This window comes from Cryptomeria japonica, chromosome 11, assembly GCF_030272615.1.
Source record: "Cryptomeria japonica chromosome 11, Sugi_1.0, whole genome shotgun sequence".
NCBI lineage: Eukaryota > Viridiplantae > Streptophyta > Pinopsida > Cupressales > Cupressaceae > Cryptomeria > Cryptomeria japonica.
In genome coordinates, this window is record NC_081415.1 from 261165358 (window position 1) to 261178335 (window position 12978).

A 12978-nucleotide genomic window follows, 5' to 3' on the forward strand; every position below is an offset into this window, starting at 1 on the left:
CAGCTTCCTTGACTTTCGCTAGAGTTTTGGAAGGGTGACATTCTTCACTCTATTGGGCTTCTGTTGGGAAAACTAGTTGGTTCTTCTTCTCAGACTCAAGATCGCAAGGTAGTTTCTTATGCACACATTTGTGTTGAAATTGATCTAAATAATCCTTTGCTCAATTCAGTTGAAATATATATGGGATCTTCTTCTTGGATCCAGCAATTAGATTATGAAACCCTACCCTTTAGATGTAGGGTTTGTCATGAGTATGGACATTTACAAAGGAAATATCCTCGTTAGAATCAATCATCGATAACCCCCAATGTTCCTCGCAAACCTAACCCAAATATGGATAAGGAAAACACCCTTAGGATAGATGATCTTGTGGATAGAGATGACTTTGTGCTTGTTAAGGCTCGTAATAGAGGAAGAGGCCAAAAGTGGACTTTGCAGGATAGACAAAGTGATGATAATTTTAATCGATTTTAGCTTTTGGATAATCTGCTTCAAGAGGAAGGGGTGTGTATGGATTTAACTCAGGGTGCCTGAGTAGATGACATTGATGTTGTAGGCACTAAGATGCATGAGGAACCAATTGGGTCTCATGTATATCAATTGCATGGGATTACTGAGGTTGGGGGGGCGATAATCAAGGTATATCATTAAATATTCAGTAGGATGGGTTAATGGAAACTGATGTGCATACTCAGATTCCAGTTGCTCATGAAGAAGGGGAGAGGTTGAGATAGAAGGATGGGGATGTCTTGGGTGCTTAGGGATCTTCTCCACGCATGGAAAAGGTGGATTCTGGGAAAAATGATAAGGCCTCTCAAGCCTTGGGATTGTAGAAAAAATATTTAAAAAAAGGGCTGCCAGAGAAACCCCTCAGGATTGGTTGTAAGACTGATTGGGAGAAGGTTAAGCTAATTGGGGATACTCTAGTAGAATCTGGGTCAATGAAAACCATTGAATCTCACTTCTCCCAACCTTTGAAATGATTGTTCTATCTTGGAATGTTATAGGTATGAACAACATTCCTAGACAAAGGGTTGTTCGAGGTTTGATTAGCACAAATTATCTGGATCTGGTCTTCATCCAAGAAACAAAGTTGTTTGTGGATGGTATGCTTGACAAGGCTTCTAGTATTTGGCCTTGTGCGTTTTGTTAATGTGTTGGAGCTTTGGGTGATTCAGGTGGTTTGGCTTGCTTGTGGGACCCAAGGAAGCTTAACCCTCTTTGGTGGATGTCTAGCTGATCTTCTATTTCCCTAGCTGCTTCTAGTTTGGAGACGACCGAGCTTTGTCTTTTCTCTAATGTCTATGCACCTTCTGACATTCTTGGAAAGTCTAATATATGGGAGCACATTATATATGATTGGTTGATATCACCTTGTCTTCCTTGGATTTTGGTAGGAGACTTCAATGCTGTTTGTGGCTTGGAGGAAAAAAGAGGGGGTGTACCTAGGTTGGATCCTTTTTCCCATCTTCTTAGTCAGAATATTGAGTTTTTGAACGTGATTGATGTGAAGCCAAGCTATGGTACATTTACCTGGGACAATAGGAGGTGTGGTGAAGATGCAATCTTAGAGAGGCTCAATGATAGATTTCTAGTGTCTTGTTTTTTGATTAGCGACAAATGGGCTATTAGCTCATAAATCTTAGACTGGAGGGGTTTAGACCATTGGACGATCATGCTTTTTTTGGTCTCCTTTACTTCTCCTCACAACCCTTCCTTCAAGTTTCCATTGATGTGGCTAAGGGTTTATTCTCTTTATGATCTAATGTCTATCTGGTGGTACCAGGGCAGACCAACACATGGTAGAGCCATGTACTCTTTTGCCAAAAGATTACAGTTTGTGAAATATAAGATTAAGAGATGGAATAAGAAGGGGTTTGGTAACCTTTAGGCTAATAGATGGGTAGATCAGGACCGTCTTAATGATATTACTCGCTTGATTTGGGACCAAGGCATGACTATGGAGTTGAGTACTGTGGAGTCCTTAGCCATTAGGGAATTAGAGGTGTTCAACCCAATAATAAGAATAATAACTCTAGTTTAAGTCTCAACCCGAAGTTTGGACATTCATTTGGTAAAGTCACTATTTTCATAGCTAGTGTTCATTTGATTGTCAACCCAGGGACATAATACTTGAAATGGGTCTGCACTATATATGCACTAAGTTCCTGTGACAACTATTCTGCATTATTGTAGCAACTAACATTATGTGGAAAAGATAATTAATTCTTCTGGTAAGTTATTCTAGAGCCTAGTTAACCCATCTATTGCAGCTGCACTGTCAGTCTGAACTAAATGCTCATATGCCTAGTATATTTCTTCTCTCATTGGAAGCACTAGTTTCCTAACATCATCTCTTACCAGTAATTTCTGCCATTCATAATAAAGAACTCTTGGTTCTTTTGCTTCTTTCCTCAATGGCAATGGACAGTCAAATTCAAAATCTTTATATGCCCTGGCTTGTGCCCCCATGCTGATCTCATTTTGAATCCATGACATTAAAGCTTTTATATGGATATCTCCAATATATAACAAAGGATTCCGCTCACTGTCTAAGGGTACAACATAGTTATGTAAATAAAATTCACATAGCAAATTTTTCATAGCTGCTAGAGAAGTCTAGTAAGCTTAATAAAATTCCTCAGGGGTTTCTAAAGAGGGTCTAAGGTCCCTGACAATGTGGTTCAATTTGAAATTTAAATACTGCTCCTTTAAATGCAAAGCATAAACCCTTGGAGGTGCCCTACATTGCATCAATGCGGGGACCATACTAGCGATTGTTTCAACCTTAGCCTCTAATTCCTCAATTTTGTTATCCCTCTTTTCAATTTCTCTTTGTTGTTTGTCAATAATCCCTTGCAATCTAGCCCTCTCTATTTCCCATTGTCTATAAAATGTTAAAGCAATAGATAAACTGCTTAGGGATGATGGAGGGGCGTTACCTTAGGTTGTGGAATCTCTTCAACAATTTCCTCAATCTGCTTTGGAATCTCTTCAACAATTTCCTCAAGCTGCTATGGAATCTCTCCAACAGTTTCCTCAAGTTGCTGTGGAATCTCTCCAACAGTTTCCTCAAGCTGCTCTGCCACAAAAGCAAGATTTGATAGTCAATCTACATCACCTTCTTCCTGGATTTCAACATCTGTAGGGCTTCCTTCTTCCGATGTTTCCACTGCAATAACCTCTATCAGATCACCTGTTGGACAAGCCTTCTGGGTCCTACTCCGTGTTCTTCTCACATAAACCTTTGGAGTGGCTGCATGAATGGTTTCTACCTGTGGCTCTGCAGTAGGAGTTTTTCTTTTTGGCCTATGCCTCTTGGCTACAGGAAAAATTTGAGTTGCATGCAGCTGAACCATAGGTTCTTCATCTATTTCATTTATTTCCAATTCCTTCCCTTTTCTCTTAGAAATTGGTGAATCTCTTTAAAGAGAAGTGGAGGGTTGCTCCACATTTGCCTCAACCATCTCTTCTTCCACAATAACTGCAGCTCCTTCGACAACGATAAAATCATCCTTTGCAACAACTACGGGAGAAGAGGGTTCTGCAATATTTTCTTCTTCAACTGGTGGATCCTCTGCAACATGAGCATCTTCAACCCTAAACTGCAATATGCCCTCAAATACCCCCCATTCCATCTGTGAAATGTCTCTAAGAGAATGTTCTACAAGCAATTTAACCAAACCATGATGGCTAATAGAACGATTTCCATTCTTTCGCATTTCTTTAGCACTTGTAGAAATGAGGTGGTATAGAAAATTAGGGACATTCACCCTCCGACCATGCCGTAAATGACTAAGTAATTTAAAATGTGGTGAATGTAGATTTGAATATCTCCCTTCACAAGTAATGTATTTCATGACATATAAAGCTACCCGAGGCCACTCTGCTGGTAGGGAAACCCTCCTAGTTCCTTGCTTGTCCATTGTTAGAGGTCCATCTGTGGGAAGTGTAAACTTTGCCCTGGCAGTCCTTGCATCTTTTGATTCTGGAAACAATTCTCCTTCCTGCGGCAACCCTATTACTTCAGCTATTCGCTACTCCGTAGCAATGATTCTTAAACCTTTAACCATAGCTTCTCCTTCGTTGAAAGAATGCATAAACTTTGCACCAATTTCTTCATTAAAATCTCTGATTTTCAAAAAGTAATCAATCCAGCCATGGTGTCTAAAATAATGCTCACAAAGAGCATCCTACAACAACACTTCATGGATTGTTGGCTCATGGTGGATTGGATCTCCACCCATTTCTTACTCTATTAGTATAGAACACTTTGCAGCTAAGAAACGGAGAACCAAAATATCCGACATACTTGCAAAATTGAAAATTCCATACATATCTCCAAATTGGCGGCAAAATTTATTACTTCCTTGCGTGAAAGAATTTCTTGTTAAAACAATGATGGCAAGCAATCAATTCTAAGTACTAAAAAGGATGAATAATTACTAACTTTGGAAACCGAACCATAAAACACCCCCCCCAACTTAACCTAGCACGTGTCCACACAAGCTGACGAGATTTAGGGGAGTGTACGCGGATTTAGGAAGGAATAATCATAATGAAATCATAAATGCGTAATTAAAATAAAATACAATATGCACATGCCTGCAGTTGTACTAACATGATGGTGAAATGAAGTGAAATGACAGATAAGAAAATGGGATGGAATGACGTGGATTTAATTTTATTTATGGAGAAGAATATTACCATAAGAAATGGAAATATTTATGATGAAGCGACAAGCATGTTCACTGCAGTGGCTGCAGGAACCTTACCTTCATTACTTTACTCAATTGTAGCAAGAGCCTGACCAGTTGTTGCAGGAACCTTATCAGTTGTTGCAGGAACTTGTGTTTCATCCTTTTGGGCAAATTGTTGTAGGAACTCCTCTTTAGTGGTTGGCTTATGATACAGATGCAATCGATGACCATTCACCAAAAGCTTAAACCGAACAGGGTCAATTGTGGTCAAATGTACAACTCCATTATTGAAAACTTCTTCTATCTCATATGGACCTAACCATCTGGTTTGCATCATTCCTATAGTATCTTTATATCTGAAGTCATACAATAGTGCCTAGTCATCAGATTTGAACTTCTTCTCTTTGATATATTTATCATGCCACTTTGCTCTCTGCTTTGGATCAGTTCTGTCTACTGGACAGCCATTTTCCTCCATTCATCCAGAGCATTCAATTGCTGAATGCATTCCTTTTGTGCTTCAGATAGTGTCATATTTAATTGCAAAGTTGTCCTCAGAGTTTTATGCTCAAATTCAATAGGCATCATTGTTGCTTTTCCATAAACCATCTCAAAAGGTGTAAAACCAATTGATGTTTTCCAAGTTATTCTGTATGGCCAAATTGCTTTTGAAAGCCTATGAGACCAATATTTTTTATAAACAGATACTGTTTTGGTAAGAATAACCTCAAGCTCCCTATTTGTAACCTCTACCTGTTCATTAGCTTGTGGATGATATGGAGTAGATTTCATGTGCCTTATATTGTATTCATTAACCAAAGCTGCAATCAATGTTGAAGTAAATTGTGGGCCCTGGTCTGAGACAAATTCTCTTGGTACTCCATATCTTATAAATATCTCTTCATAAAGAAACTCAACCACCTTATTATCTCTTGCATGTGTCATAGCACGAGCTTCCACCCATTTTGTTACATAATCTGTAATACCAAAATGTAGGATTTGCCATTAGAAGGTGGATCAATTGGGCCAACAAAATCTAATCCCCATTTATCAAATGGCGCATCTGATATTTGTGGATATAATGGCATCTCATCAGATTTAGTAGGTCTTCCCATATGCTGGCATCTGTTAAATTTTCTTGTATATTGTGTTGCATCCTTGTGTAATGTGGGCCAATGGTATCCTGTATTTAGTATTTTGAGTGTTGTTCTTTTGGTAGCAAAATGTCCTCCACATGGCTTATCATGACACGCATGCAGGATATCATATGTTTCATCTTCCCTTACACATCGTCTCATGACTTGGTCAGACCTAGTATAAAACAAACAATCAACAACCCATGAGAAGTTATAACTTTTTTCTACTAACAACCTTCTTTCCTTAGGAGAGAAATGAATTGGCATTTTAGCAGCAGCTAAATAGTTGGCAATATCAGCATACCAAGGTGCGTGAGCTTGCATAAGGAATAAATGCTCATCTAGAAAAGCATAATCTATTACTGTAGAATCTTCTTGTAACTGAAGTCTTGAAAGATAGTCTGCAACCACATTAGACTTCCCTAGTTTATCAACAACCATGATATCAAATTCCTACATCAACAATAACCAACGAGATAATCTACTAGTAATTGAAGGCTTATTCATGAGGTATCTGATTGCAGTATGATCTATATGCACAAATATGGGATATCTTGTGATATAGTGCCTGAATTTGTTGAATGCATATATAACAACTAACATTTCCTTTTCAGTGATTGTGTAATTCAACTCAGGTCCCTGTAAGTTCTTGCTAATATAATATATTGCACTTTCTAATTTGTCAATCTTCTATCCTAATACTGCCCCTATTGCATAATCAGATGCATCTGTATGAATTTGAAATGGTAAAGACCAATTTGGACCTTTAAGAATTGGTGCTTGGGTCAAGGCATGCTTAAGCTTCAAGAAAGCTTCATTGCATGCAGAGGCCAATTTAAATTCCATATCCTTGGTAAGAAGTGAATATAAGGGACTTGCAATTTTACTAAAATCTTTGATAAACCTTCTATAGTATCCAGCATGACCAAGGAAACTTCTTACATCTTTTTGCTTCACAGGGACATTGATATGCTGAATGACTTCAATCTTTGTTGGATCCACCTGTATTCCTTTTATAGAGATATGATGACCAAGGACTATTCCTTCCTACATCATGATGAAGCATTTCTCACTATTTAATAACAAACTATAGTCCTCACATCGCTGCAAAATTTTTTTCAGGTTACCCAATGCTTGTTCAAATTCAGAACCATAAGTTGTAAAGTCATCCATATAGATTTCCATGATGTCTTGAGAAATATAAGAAAAGATACTGATCACTGCTCTTTGAAAAGTGGTTGGAGCATTATACAACCCAAAAGGAAGAACAAAATATGCATATGTGCCCCAAGGACAAGTAAATGTTGTCTTTTCTTGATCCTTCGAGGCTATCTGAATCTGATTGTAACCACTTAATCCATCAAGAAATGAAAAGTATATTTTACCAACTAAAGAATCCAATACCCTGTCCACAAATGGTAATGGAAAATAATCTTTTCTTGTTGCTAAGGGTAATTCTCTATAATCAACACATACCCTCCATTTTCCTCCTTTCTTAGGGACTATTACCAAAGGTGATACCCATTGGCTATCAAAGATAGGATAAATAAACCCAACCTTTAACAACTTCTGCAATTCTTCTTTAACTATTCTTTAATGCAGGATTGATTCTTCTTTGTGCCTGTTTGAGTGGGCAACATTCTTCTTTTATATAGATATGGTGGGTGCAAATTGTTGGATCTATTCCATGCATATCCTTATAATCCCATGCAAAAGCATTTTTATGACATTTCAGCAAGTCCATGAGGGTCCCCTTTTGAGTATCTAAAAGATCTTTATTGATATTCAAATCAACTTCTATCTTGATAGTAAGATTAATCTAGTTCATATCAGAAAAATGAGAAGTAGAGACTTCCTGCGGTAACATGGTATGCAATATATCAGTGGTTGCAGGAAAGTCTAAACCTGCAATATTCGTTACCAACTCTTTCAATTGTTGTTCTTGTATCAACTCATTTATCAAAATTTTATAAAGAATTGAGTCTTCATCATGTAATTGCATGTATGACCCTCGATTAATCATCATAAGGTGATTAATAGAGTCAACTTCCTCAAATTCTTCTCCCAAAATAGGCCAAACGGCTTGTTGTTGATCACACTGGGGTTGTGCAGGAGAATACAAGGCTAATATTTTTGTAGAGTTCCCATCTGAAATAGTCATATCCCTTGATCTACATCCAATATATGCATCACCCGTGGCAAGCCAAGGTCTTCCCAAAATCAACGGATATCCTCCTAGTGTTGCCTTTGGAGATAGAATCATAAAGTCTGTAGGGTATTCCCGGGAATCCAAAATAACCACCACATCTTCAATCATACCATCAGGTCTCACTATAGAGCTATCAACAAGCTATAGAACTGTGGGTATAGGCCTTAGACTATTGATTTCAAGTTGTTTCATTACTTCTCTTGTCATCACATTAATGGCTACCCCTAAATCAATTAAAACATTTCTTATCTGGCTTCCATTAATGACTATACTTATAATAGGACTACCTGGATCAGAATATTTTGGAATTGCAACCTTGCCTAGCATAATATTTGCCTATTGACCTAACCCATAACATGTACTATTTGTGGATCCTTCTTCTTCCTGCCAGGTTTTTTTAGACATGCTTCTCTCAGTGCCTTACTATATATAGGAACATCTTTTATTGCTTGCAACAATGAAATTTTAACACAAACATGTTTTAGTTGATCTATAATATCAAAGCCTTGCTCTTGTTCTGTGAGAACTTCCTTTTCTTGCAATCTCTTGGGAAATGGTGGTAATATCTGCTTCTGAGGTATTGTATCTATTGGATTAGAGATTTCTTGTTCTTCTTGTACCTCAGTGATAATTGGAGGAGATGGATTAGGCAGAGTTGTCCCAGATCGGAGGTGAATATCACTTAGAGATAGAGATTAGGCTAGGTATTGATTAAGATCAGCTGAATAAGCTTGTTGTTGTTCCCGAGATTTAATATTAGGATTTGGCATTGGTTGAGTGGGCAACTGCATTGGTTTAGGTGGGACAACAGTGGCTGCAGGAGGAGGCATAATTGCAGGAGGTTGTGGCTACTGAATAGGTTGTTGATAACCAGAAGATTGGGCAGTTCATGGCTGACCCCCCCTCCATTGAGGAGTAGGTTGCCAATTCCCTTGAAACTGACTTCCTTGGCCCTGAGTTGGATACCAATTCCCTTGTGGTTGTTGCCACTATGGGATTTGATTAGCAAAATGTTGCCCTTGGCCTTGAGAACCATACCGGTTTTGATAATTACAAAAATTGTGAGAATATGGTGGTTGCCATTGGTTATTTGGTACATAAGAATTTCCACTATAACCAGAAAAAGAAAGTGGATCTGGAGCCATACCTTGTCTTTGGAAATTTGGCCTTCTTTGAGCAACATAGAAGACTTTCTCATCCTCACCTTGTATTGGCTTGAAGTTAGGAGCCTCCACATTTGCAACCAATTTACATCTGCAATCCTTCTTTCGCTGTCTACAATGAGGGCAAAATTCTGCAAGAAATGCATCAACTTTTTCATGCTTCTTCTTAGCTGAAAGTGTATCCAACTGAGTAGCCATATTATTTATAATGTCCTCCTTAAAGTCCTTCAATAAATGGCTAAGTTCCATTCTAGAAACTGCAGTATCAGATGCTGATGAAGATACTCCTGGCTTGAAATGCCTGTTCTTTTTAGAAGCATATCTAGAATACTTCTTACAAATCTATCCTATTTCAGCCCAAGTGGATTGTGTAATGTCACCTCCTCCCATAAGATCCAAAGAATCGGTGCATTCATCACCGATTCCCCTCAAAAATATCAACTTGAGGGAATCTTCATTTAGAGTACTATGTTTGGATTTTTTGATGCTAAACAGAAACCTCTCCAAATAATCTTCAAGACTCTCATCTTCTTTCTATGTCATTCTAAAGATATCATCCCCATGTTGATCAGTGCCTCTAGAATAATCTTTATATTTTACAAGAAACAATTGTTTCATCTCATCCCATGTATTGATTGTGCTACTACCCAAGCTCATGAACCACCTTGAGGATGATTCCTTCAAGGTGGCAGGAAATATTTTGAGTCTTGGGCATCTGTAGTATAGTCAAAACTCCTACAGAGAATATCAAACGCAAACAAAAATGTTTTTGGATCCTCTGTCACCAATCCATAGAAGTTAGGGAGGGAATAAGCTGGAATGTTCTTGAGAGTAGCATTATCATGGTGATCAGATATGGGGAACTCAAACGTTGGGTCTAGTGGTGGTGGTGGATTATTTCCACTAGGAGGTGGGTTTCCTTCATTGGACTTGTGGGGGTTGTTACTATATGAAATTCTTCTTCTTGAGGTTCAAAGAGGAACTGAAGACTACCTTCTAGGAATTCAGATTCAGGGTGGTTCAAATTCTCTGGGGTTTGATAAAGTTCAGCAAAAGGATTTATATCTGAGGAATTATTTTCTGCATGATTAGGATGACCGAGCAGAAATCTACCTAGAACATCTCTTCTTCACCAATGCATGCAAATTCATGAAATTTTTTGAACAATCAGGTATGACAAAAAAACAATTAACTGAAAATTGAAAAAACAATAACCATAACAGGTTCTTAGTTTGACACCATCCCAGGCAACAATGCCAAAAATGTCTAGCCCAACAATAAGAATAATAACTCTAGTTGAAGTCTCAACCCGAAGTTTGGACATTCATTTGGTAAAGTCACTATTTTCATAGCTAGTGTTCATTTGATTGTCAACCCAGGGACGTAATACTTGAAATGGGTCTACACTATATATGCACTAAGTTCCTATGACAACTATTCTACATTACTGCATCAACTAACATTATGTGGAAAAGGTAATCAAGAATTGAAACTATAGAAAGGCTACAGGAAAATTTTTGCATAAATTCATAAAAGCAATACTGGATAAATTCAATGTTGATAAACAAAAAATACTCTATTATGGCTTGGCTGCAGGAATAGTTAATGGATCTATTTCCAGTGGCTACAGGAACAATCAATGCAAGAACGTCTACTGCGGCTAAGGAAAGAAAACTAATTTTAATGAATGCACAAGAACACTCACCAAGTGGGCCCCCTTGGATGAGTGATACCAGGCTTCCCGAAAACAACTCTAAAAGATCAGAATAACATAATTTTATTCATTGTTCTTTGAAAGTCATTACATGATTCAATATGAAAAGAAACTAAAAAATGCTTATGAAAAATCCTCTGCTCTATTCTTCTCTCTTTCTATCTAACCTCTGAGAAGAAGAAGAGATTATTATTAAAAAGAAATCATCTACAATAGACAACAAAAATCATGCTGAAAAGAAGAGGCAGATGATTGACCGAGAAAGGAGATAGCTAGAGTTATGCTATAGGAAATGCGGATCTAGACCGAACCACAATCATAACATATTGTGGCGGTATTTACAACTTCAATATCCACTTAAGTTAGACATTGGTAGTTGTATGCGGGAAAAGTGGGCTGGTAGAATTCAAAATGTGAAAATATGATTAAATTACTAGTCCACACACACACACAGGACTTCTTGGTGCAAGCTATGGAGTAATGTAGTATTACTCAGCTTCCCAAGGAGGGTCCCATGGTTCTCTATCTCACAATGTCCCTCAAACCAATGTTTTGCTCTCAGATTACTGAGCAAAATGGTTTAGGGATGGCAAATGCGAGAACGACGGATGCTTTGATAGATTTTAGTATGAAATGGATGCTAAGCTATGTATGATCTTAGAAATGCAATAAACTAGATGGTAAGATGACAAGGTTAGTATGAATACTATCCTAGCATACTATATTTAGTCTATGATTGAGCTAAAATGATAAAGAAAGTACTTTAAACATGCATATTTAGTCTAATTCCTAATCTAAAAGAGGCTAAATGATGAGCATAAAAATGATATGAAAGCTTGAAAGAATTTGAGCATAAGTGTAATGCTTCAAATTTAGAGGATTCTATATGAAAAATGGAGGGATGAGAGCTCTATTTATAGCAAAAATAGGGCAATGGATGGTCAGGATCGAATGATTTAATCAAGGGTTGAGTTTGAAAGTTGGAGATCCATGTTTGTAATTGTCACCAATGAAATGGTGACAAGTGTCAACATAGGGTTGGTTTGAGAGAAGGGGTTGGAGGTATTAAATGCCTGAGAAGACCTTAGGGTTATCTAGAGATAAGGGTTAAGCTTAAGTTAGGATTACCCACTGGATTAGGAGTTAATCCAAGGATAAACCTTTGTGCAAATGATTAAGAGATAATCATGGTCAAAGCAATAAAGGCCTGATGAGACCCTTGGGTTGGGTAGAGGTTGAGTCAAAACAAATGTTTTAACCATGTAGGAGGGTTTGGGTTAACCATTAATGGTTATTGGAGACTTTGTGGATTAAGTGGTTGAAGGTTGGAAGCTTTCAAAGGTTATCAAAGACTTTGAGACATTTAGTGGTTGAAGGTTGAAAGCCTTTAATGGTTATCAAAGACTTTGAGACATTTGAGAAGTGACTTCCCTTTGCTTAGGGATGTGACAAAGTTTAGAGGAGGGGCTAGGTTAATTAGAAGCGATTAGAAGATTTTAGAAGGGATTAGAAAGGGGTTTGGGTTTTTGCAAGTGGATGGGGGGGATAATAGGATTTAATTGAAATAAAGTAATTTAATTCAATTTGGTTGCAATTTGGGGAAATTAAATAAATTAGATTTATTTAATTTAGGATAACTATTTAATTAAATTTGAATTTAATTAAAAGTGGCTATGGGGGATTTAATTGAATAAAAATGATTTATTCATTAAATGGTATAGTGAATTTTATTTAAATAAATTGAGTAATTTACTTAATAAAATAAAAGAATGTGGATAATTTAATTAAATTGGATTTAATTAAATAGAGAAATGAACATAAAATTTTCATTTAGGAATATGGTCATTTTTATACGTCTACATTTTGCCCCTCTTTGAAGTGACGTGTGTGCACATGTTATTTCAAAGAAAATGATGTGTTTTTGTGATTTTATGATCAAATGCAATTTTTGTGTCGCTCTTATGATTTGCTAGTCGTGCCCCAGATTTGATTTGATGTGTGATGCCGCAGATTCGATATTTGATGTGTGATGCCCCAGATTCGATATTTGTGTCGT